The sequence below is a fragment of the Cibotium barometz genome, chromosome 59, assembly GCF_041138505.1.
Source record: "Cibotium barometz isolate CiBa-2024 chromosome 59, ASM4113850v1, whole genome shotgun sequence".
Lineage (NCBI taxonomy): Eukaryota > Viridiplantae > Streptophyta > Polypodiopsida > Cyatheales > Cibotiaceae > Cibotium > Cibotium barometz.
Window position 1 is genome coordinate 18,545,954 of NC_141104.1, and position 10,245 is coordinate 18,556,198.

A 10,245-nucleotide genomic window follows, 5' to 3' on the forward strand; every position below is an offset into this window, starting at 1 on the left:
TACAAAAACTGGCCTCTGGAGAAGGTGGTAGAGGAAGGAGTGCTTCCTCTCGCTAAAATATAGCATTGGTTCTATGGGAAGGTTAAGCAGACAATTTCGATTTTGGAACTACTCAATATAGGTACTCATAGTGATCCAAAATTGACATGTTGAGGCTTGGGGAAGGAGGGCTTGCAAGATAGGTGGTTGCAAGTCATTTATGCATGTATCCCTCCATTGTTGTGCTTGAACCTCCTCAGGTAATCTACGTTGATTTGGTCCTCGTTCTGGTTCTCTCACATTAAGAAGGTTATGGCGTTGGGGTGTAATTCCCACAATTTGTTTCATTAAGCCCGTGCCATATCGTTGAAAGTAAGAGCGGCATAGCCAACAAATGTGTGAAGCTTCTCCTAATACGAGTCGTGCACACTCTTGACAATGTGGAAATGGGTAATGCTGTTGATAGAATAAAGTGACAAAGTGATGCCCACAGCAATTTTCACCTAAGGGAGCATAAAAGTACCTAGAATGAGTTTGAAAAGGAGGAGCACTATAACCCCCGCGATGTTCAGGTTGAGTACTATCAGGGTCAATGCATGGTGGACATGTATCTCGCCAAGTATCCATCAGGAGGTATCTGGTCGTAGAACAATGAAATTTAGAAACTTCAAACTTTATACACTCATATCCATCATTACAATCCCAATCAAAAACATTGTAGATAAGATCATCTCAAAAAGAACACAATCCTCTAAAGACATAAGAAACCACATTAGTAAATGTGAGACTATTCAAACACTGATGTACCAAAGAGCTTCAATTGTAGTGTTAATGCCTTACCTTTGGTTTTGGGTAGGTTAGCAATTGTCGAGGAATTTGAGCAAGATAAGAGGATTTAAGCATTGAAGTGCTAGAATCTATGCTCAAAGGAGACTCATGTAAAGTTGGATTTGTCTTAGGTACACAAGTTGATGGTGGAATTGTGTAACAAGGAGAAATTGGGACAACTGGTGATTCAATACATGTTTTGGGAAGGTCAACACAAGGAGATTTGTAGGTGCTATCACAACCACCTATCCTATCTTGAAGAGGTTGTGTTGATTTCCTTTGCACCCCCACTGATATGGAAAACCAAGGGTGGCTTTTGGAATCTTATTGATACACTCTTTTACCTCTAGTAAACCATGGCATTTGGGAAGCCAAAGTGCTGTTGCACCCTCATAATAGCCTTGTGCTTTAAGAACATGCTTTGGGACCCAATGAGTAACAATCTGAGGTTTAGGCTTGGAAAAGATGTGCTTTTTAGGAGGCTTAGCAACTAGGCTAGATGGTACAAGTTTGTATGCATCTTTGGGTAGCCAAATTGATAATTCCTTCTTGCCTGGCCTTCTTTGAGCAGTGACTAGAGTAGTTGGAACATGCCAGCCATGGCCCTCACTTGAGGACTCATCGTTTATCCACATCATTTGTGTTGGAGCTTCAAGAGCAGATTTTGAAAGTGGGTTGTGTAAGGTAGAAACACCACCCTTTTGACATGATAAAGCTCGTGGAGTAGTAGATCCCAAGATGCAATCAGAATCAATTTGCAATTTGTATTGTCTATTCTTCCAATCTAATAAACAATCGATAGCACTTAACCATGATCGACCGAGAACAGCCTCTACCACTGCCTTGGACGTACTTGCCACATAAAAGGGAACTGACATCTGGTGATCCTGAATGGACATCATAATGACACATTTTCCCTCTATAGGGTTATCTTCACCTGAGAAGCTTCGTAAGTCAATAGAAATGTGCACGTGTTGGTTGTCCCAAGGCTATCCATGTGTCAAACAAGAGAACATTATAATCTGCACACCAGAGTCAATTAAGGCAGAGACAAAGTAGGTAGTCTCATGAAGATGAAGACACACTTGAATATTGAAAGGATCGACATATTGTTCTCATCAGTAGCCAACTGTAAGGCCAACATAGAAGCCTTGCGACGCTTCTTGGCTTTTGCAACTCTAGCTTTAGCCTCTTCTTGAGCCTGACATTTAAGTAGGTCATGTGCTTCTTTCCGTGTGTGTGCAGCATGCATTTGTTGAAGCATGGCTTCAGTTAATGGTTCATTGTATTTCTTGAGACGACTTCCATTAATGAAGTTAGGCATTTGCTCACTAGTGTCTCTAAACGCACTGCACCACTTGGAGTAAGCTCATTAATCACAAACGGTCCTAGGCCACGTTTCTTGAGCTTTCTCTTATGCTTCTTAAGTGTGTACAAGAGCACAAGGTCCCCTTTTTTGAATCGGCCAGTTGTTACATTTCTATCAAACCATTGCTTTTGTCTCCTCTTCTCGGCATACATCCCCATTACCGCCAATAAGCGGGTCTCATCAAGCTTTTCCAATTCATCAATGCATTGTGAAAGCTCATGACCAGTCCAGTCCAATTGTATCAATGGGAAGAATTGCATCTAGCCCAAAAGCAAGCTCAAATGGGGTTGTGCCCACAGATGTTTTATAGGTTGTCCTATATGCCCAAAGAACTGAGTGCAACTTTTGCTCCCAATCAGTCCTATGTCCCTCAACAATCTTTGTGAGTGCTGTGCAGAGAATCTTGTTAGTACTCTCAGCTTGTCCATTGTGGTCTGGGGATGATAGGGTGCAGAACGCTTGTGAATTACCATAAATTCTTGAAGCAAAAACTCTATGACCTCATTCACAAAGTGCACACCTTGATCACTAACGATTTCAATAGGTAAGCCATAGCGTGTAAACACGTACTCATACAAGAACTTGGCTATGGTTCTGGCATCATTTTTAACTGTAGCCTTTGCCTCTACCCATTTGGTCAAATAGTCAGTTGCGACTATAGTATATTCGGCATGCGTGTGATGAGCTGGAGGTTTAATGGGACCGACAAAATCAATACCCCATTTTGCAAAACCACGTGTGCTTAACATAGGCCGCAATGGCATATTGTCCTTTGTGATGGGAGGTTTGGTCCTTTGACAATCATCACAACGTTTTACATATTCTTCGGCATCCATTTGTAAGGTTGGCCACCAAAGCCCAGACCACCTAATCAACTTAGCTGTGGTATTGCCCGAAAAGTGTCCACCCCCAACACCTGCATGTGCATGAGTCAAGATTTTCAAGTAGTCAGCTTCATATACACACATGCGTAAGTTGCCATCCTTGCCCCTCTTGTAGAGTTGGCCCTCTATCAGCATATAGTTTGCCGCTTCAACTTCAATAGCATGCTTTTGATATTTAGGAATTTTTTGATCAGTATGACCATGCTGAAGATAGTCCACAATATACTTACTCCAACTTGGTGTAGTTGAAATTTGGAATAATGTGACATTATGAATTGGCTGTTGAATTTGACATGAAGCACAGTTACGAACAAATTTTTCAGCATCCGCATGCATGGTAGGCCACCATTTCCCATCCTGAGATATACGTCGCACACAAGTAGTAGCTGATGCATGGATTCCACCGATACCCGCATGTGCCCATTCCAAGATCTCCTCATATTGGTCAGGGTTAGGTATAAGCCGCAACACTCCATCATTACCCTGACGATATAATCTCCCTGAGATTAACTTGAATGGTCGCCATAGGTCCACATTAGGACCCACTAGTTGTATCTACCCACCACTTGTCAAAATTTCTAAGATGGATTCAGACCATTTAGGAGCTGTCTCTACAAGGAAAAGTGTTGAATCTAACATATCATCATCCACACCCATAGGAGCTTCGCCAGAGGTGATTCGAGACAAATGATCTGCCCTAAGATGAGTTGTTCCTTTTCGGACTGCCACTTCAAAATCAAACTCAAGAAGGATGACAAACCACCTCACAATCCTTCCAGTTGCACAAGGCTTATTCACCAAATATAGCAATGCTTGATGGTCCACAAAAAATATGAATTTGTTTGCCAAAAGGTATTGGCGAAACTTTTTCACTGCATATATCATGGACAAACTTTCTCTTTCTGTTGTGGTATAATTCTTCTCAGCATTGTTCAACTGTCGACTAGCATATGAGATTGGGAAATCCTTATTATGTTCTCCCGATTGAGCCAAAATACATCCAATTGCAAAGTTTGAAGCATCAATATGGACATGAAAGATTTGGTTCCAATCTGGTGCCCGTAAAATGGGTGCAGTCACTAATGCTTGCTTCAACTTTTCAAAGGATTCCTCACACTCATCAGTCCAATTAAACTTTACAAGAAGAGCATATAATGGTCTGGCTAGGACAGCGTACATGTAGATGAATCGACGATAATAGCCACAATGTCCCATGAATATTTGTACCCCTTTAGGGTTGATAGGCCGAGGTAATGAGACAATGACATCAATTTTATCCATATCTGTTGGAATCCCATTGCGAGAAACAATATGGCCCAAAATTTTCCCTTGTCTTACTATGAATTTGCACTTGTCAGGATTCAAGCATATACGATAAACTTGACACTTTTGAAACACAAGTCTGAGGTGTTCTATATGATCATCACGCTCTTGTGAGTGAACACATAAATCATCCATGAAGATCTCAAGAAATTGCCTAACGTACTCCTTGAATACATGACTCATTAACCGCTGAAAGGTTGCTGGTGCATTTGTTAGACCAAATGGCATAACACAATAGGCAAAGATGCCATCTTCAGTAGCAAAGACCGTCTTGTGTTGGATCAATTGACACTTGATTGTAACCGGAGAATCCATCCAAGAAACTATATGCCTTTTTCCCTACAACTCATTCCAGAACATGATCAGTGATTGGAAGTGGGTAATGATCACGTACAGTAGCTGCATTTACCTTCTTGAGGTTTACACATACTCGAAGTTTTCCATTTTTCTTGGCCACCACTACAATAGGGGAGACCCATTCAGTGTGTTCAATCTCATAGATAAATTCTGCCTCTCTAAGAGCTTGTCTATTTCTTCTTTTATCTTTCGTGCAAAATTCTCATTGTAAGTATAAGGACGTTGCTTGGAAGGCTTTGCATCCTCTCGCAATGGAATTGTATGCTGACATATGCTTGGATCAACTCCTTTGAGGTCTTTATAACTCCAAGCAAAAACATCGCGATACTCCTTTATTGTTTGAATTAATAACTTCTCCTTATCTAACAAGTCTGTGGCAATCCACACATAGCAAGGCTCTTCTCCTGGCTTAGCGATATCAATTTTTTTTGCATCTTCTGGACCATCATATGAAACCCCTGGCATGCTTGGCTTTTGTCGCATAGGCTGTTGAAGAACAATCTTCAGATCTTGAAGAGTGTACTATGTGAAGTTGGGGGGAACATTGAGACCTTGTTCTTGTCCACTTGAGTCGTCACTCATTGAAGACCATGCGGTTTTGAGCTCTCCTTTGCAATCTTGCATCAGATTTTTTTGTTCAACCGTTATCTTTGCACTTCCGACATTCTCTTTTGAATCGGTTTTAGACTTGAGTTTTGGTTTTTGTTTCTTCATTTTTTTACGATTTTTGCTAACAGTTTTTAGCTTTTCTCCTGGTTGGAATCCATCTGATCGTTTTACTTAGTCTTTGATACTATCTTGTGCTTGGACATAGTATAGATATCCATTCTTTCCTGAGAAGTGAGGTGGTGGTCGAGAGTGTTCATTCTTAAACTCCTCCTTTTCTTTTTGTATTCTCTCACGTCGTTCCCTCTCATCTTGTTTACGGATTCTCTTATGGCTCTTACAACATTTACATTTAGGTCGGCTTCGAGGGATCTCTACTTGAACCTCCCTTCCTCTCAAGAGTAGGCGTGTCTTTCCTAACTCTTCCTTAGGGATTATCACATCATTATCAAAATCAGAGTCCCATCCATCTTCCTTATCAGCATCATTAGCAGATTCGAGTGTTAAATCCTCCACTGAGACTTCCTCTACATGCAGTGCTGTTGTGGATGTATCCCCATAGTACAAAACATCTAGAAGGTCACATGGTTGTACCATTCGTATAGGAATAATGTCATATCCATCTGAGTCACAAAATTGAATTGGCTTAGGTAAAGCACATGTCGATAATGTTGCAAGGACATGACTCCATTCTAGTTGATCAATTAAGTGCTCAGGGAAGGGTTGTGGAATGTATGCCTCATCTGATACACTTCGATTACCCTTAAGTCTCTCAGTGTTGAAATCCCTACATGAGGCTCCACACATCCACAGATCTTCTCGCCCATCTGACAATGTAACTCTTGAGCCCTCAGATGAAGCAGAATCAAACTCATCTATTGGAGACCTTGTTACATCACGATATGAGTGATTCTTTAGGTTGACCCTTGTGATGACAGAATCATGTCGGAGGTACAAATAATTGTATCCCCAATCTTGAATCATTTGAAATTGTCGCATGAATGGTCTACCCCCAATATCACTTCATAGTTTGGATGTTTTCCAAAATCCACTACTGCAAAGGTGTGCTCATATTCAATCCCACATGTGGTGACCAATATGTTCTCAAGCAGCCCAAGGGGATGTTCTAAGCTTCCATTTGCTAGTAGCTGCAAGCACATCCTGGTACTCTTAATAGCTGGTTTGCCCCAAGGGGATGTTCTCAAGCAGCCCAAGGGGATGTTCTAAGCTTCCATCTGCTAGCTGCAAGCGCATCCTGGTACTCCTAATAGCTGGTTTGCCCCACTTTTCCCAAATGGACCTTGTCACAATGCCCACTCCTGCACCACTATCAAGTATTGCAGTTGAAGCTACTTTTCGCACTTCTAATGGGAGGGTAGCATTTCCCTGATCGTCCTCACAAAATTTTCCTACTTTGTTGATAGGAACTGGCATAACATGCTTTGTCTCAGGGTGTATAGTACAATGATGGTGACCCTTTTGTAGCAATACCTGCTCTGACAAACATGTGGCAATATCATTCCACAACTCAGGTCGAAGCTTTATCAAATCAAGCAAAGGTAAGGTACAAGCCACTGGTGCTGACAAAATAGCTTGCACGATACCCATATCCATCTCCTTTGTCAACCTTCTATGCATGGAGGGTATCCTCAAGGTTTGAGAACAGTTCTCATATTCTCCTAAATATGATGGTAAGGTTTTCATTGTATGCTTACTTCTAGGAGAAATAATTGTTTGAACTTCCTCCTGGATGCTTGGGCGTCTAAAGTTGTTTTCTGTGCCCCTGGTAAAATCCACCTCAGAGAATGGAGGTGAAATAATAGAGGACATATTCTCATTAACTTTCTCATGAACTGCTACCCACATCTCATTTGCCATGTCCTCGTTAGCATCAATAACTACATCATTGCATGGGAAGGCAAGTCTAGGTGGTGGCAGAATACCTTCTTTCAATGGGGTGGCAATTGGTGCAGACTTCTCGCTATGAGATTGTGAGATGAGCTCACTTTTCATTTCCCAACTTGATGACACTTCTGGTATGGTTTCTAATGTTGGCTTAAGAGAGGTTGGGCCCCGAGGGATAGGTGGAGGTGGGCCCTCAAGTATTGATTGAGCTTCCCTAATGAGTTGCTGATGTACAGCTAGATTGATCTTCTCCTCACGAGGGTTTGGGTATTCTTGAAGCTTCTTGGGTAGCTCAGATAAAGCTGCAATGCGACTTCTATGAGCATCAATGATGGCATCTAGAGTCTCATTCACCTTATCCACAAAAACAGAACCCCTAGAACTATCCTCGGTCTCGTACTAGCCTCATCTTGTTTAGCACTAGGCCCAAGTTGAGGTTGATGCTCCTCATGCACTTCTTGGGATGTAAAAGCTTGATCCCTCATGTTTTGTTTATAGACTTCTTGAGAACTAGTGGATGCACTCTTAGTTTGCTTGTTGCGGTTCTTTTTCCTCCTAGTGGTCCTTTGTCTATTGGAATGTAGGGTCTTGTCCACTAGATTTGCCTTTGCATCCCTAGTTCGAGGTGTCTCATCAGTTTGCATTTCGGCATTTCGTGTCTGTGATCTAGTCATGACTCTAAGTGGCACGACATCCTCATTCTCTGATGAAGGTGGCGATGGAACTGCCCCTACAAAGTTGAGTGAGACCTTTGGTTGAGAGGTGCCTTCCTCATGTGGTTGAGAGGTGCCTTCCTCATGTGGTTTCAGCAAAACAATCCTTTGGGAAGTGTTCTACACAACACCCTAGACAATATCTTTCAATTGGTGGAAACTGTGGTATTGTTGTATTGGATCGAGCTGCTTGCCTTGAGCGATGTGGACAATCACGAGCCCAATGGGGTTCTCCGCACTCATAACAGGGGCCCATTAGTTTGGCTTCTACTTTCCTTTGCTGCCATTGACCTGAGGGGCGTGGAGTCCTAGGTTGGTAGCCACCTAGCAACATCAAAGAATTTTGTTCCGCTGGTTGCGCCTCCCGTGCTTGGCTTGGATATGCGGGACTTTCAAAGAGATTTTCCTTGGATGAATATGATGCATATTCCTCCTCCACATAGCCTGGGTTTACCAAGTCTCTAACACATATTTGAATTGTCGTAGTCAACAACCCTCACAGGAGTAGTCCCAGGAGCAGGAGGTTGAGCTCCAAGAACAGGTTGTTCTTGCTCTTGTGCCATCGGTGGCTTACGTTCAAAATTAGTATACTGTTGATGCATTTGTGGAGTCACTCCACCCCTTTGCTGCTCACGCTCCTGTCTCATTCTTGCAATGCGAGTACATTCCTGTGTGGTGTGGGTAAAGTTCCAAGCACAGGCCTGGCACCACTTCTTTGTGGGTTGGTTTGTGACTAGAGGAGAAAAGGTATTACATTCTTCGGTTTTATGGTTACCGCCACATGCTCCACAAAGATGAGGACCTATAGGTAGTACACTCCTCATTCGCTGCTCTGCTGTTGTTGTGGCTGCATGGGTGGGCGATAGGTTTGTCCCAATCTCCTTAGTACTAGGTTAGCTATCTGGTCTAGATTTACTAGCGCACTAGACCCTGAACTTTGGTCATCACCCCACTGATCCCTAGGTTGCACCTCAGGGCTAGAACCATCTTGGAATTTGAAGTTATTTGTGAAATCCATAGCATCATGGCAACACTCATTGAAGCATGTAGCTTGTGGATTTGATCAGCTCTCACTCATCTCTCATAATAAACACATAACCCAAGGTATTAGGCAGCAAAATATATACTTAGGGCTTAACCCCTCACCATGAAACTTGCAAAGCAAGTTCTCTTCCCAGGAAAACGAACCATCCTCACCTTAAAAGAACTATGGCACAGAAGACATCATCATCATCATCACAATTCTCACTCTCACTCTCTTCTTCCATAGTTGCAAGATCAAAAAACACAAGAGAGACAAGAGGAGAGTTGTGCAAAAACCAAGCAAGAGAAAAGAATCGTGTGAGTCGGTAGAAGAAGGAAGGAGTTGCAACCAACCTCCAACCAATTCAAATCACATGACTCCTCAATTTACCTTCTTGAATTAATTAAAAATAATGCACTTACATGGGTTTTTAGACCTTAAAAAGAGGTCTTGATTTGAAATGAAAAAGAAAAACTCCTAACCTTTCAAATTTGAGAGACACACACACATATATTGCACATGGCTTTTATAAAGTGTGGACCTACTATTAGCCATACCAATTAATTAAAAATAATGCACTTACATGGGTTTTTAGACCTTAAAAAGAGGTCTTGATTTGAAATGAAAAAGAAAAACTCCTAACCTTTCAAATTTGAGAGAGACACACACATATATTGCACATGGCTTTTATAAAGTGTGGACCTACTATTAGCCATACCAATTTACAATGGTTCCTCAAAATATTACAATAATAACCAAAAAGCATAAATGCCATAACTTTATCATTAGAAATTTGAATTGCTAATGTTGAATCGCTATACTAAATGGCCAAATTTGTGCCAAATTTAGGGTTTATCATTTCTCCCATAGACAAGTGTAAAGCCTCTTGCGAGCACAAAAGAATGAGCTTTGCACCATCATGGAAACCTCTTAAACACACTCTTCACGCATCACCATAATTATCTCCCTCATCTACTTCACTTCTTCTCTTCTTTTAACTAGCCTACCTCATAATGTTGTTGTGAATCCAACCATCTTCATGCTAGCAATAGCAAGAACACACCAACCAATCCATATGAAAGAAAAACAACTCCACCATGAAAGCTCATGAGAATAAACCCCAACAAAGATATAGACACCCTCACAAAAAATTAAGATTAAGCTCTCCACACTTCTATGTGCGTGTTTAGTTTTGATGAGAGGATTTTTATTATGCAAAAAGAAAAGCTTGACTAAGGGTTCTTTAGGTGATATAAT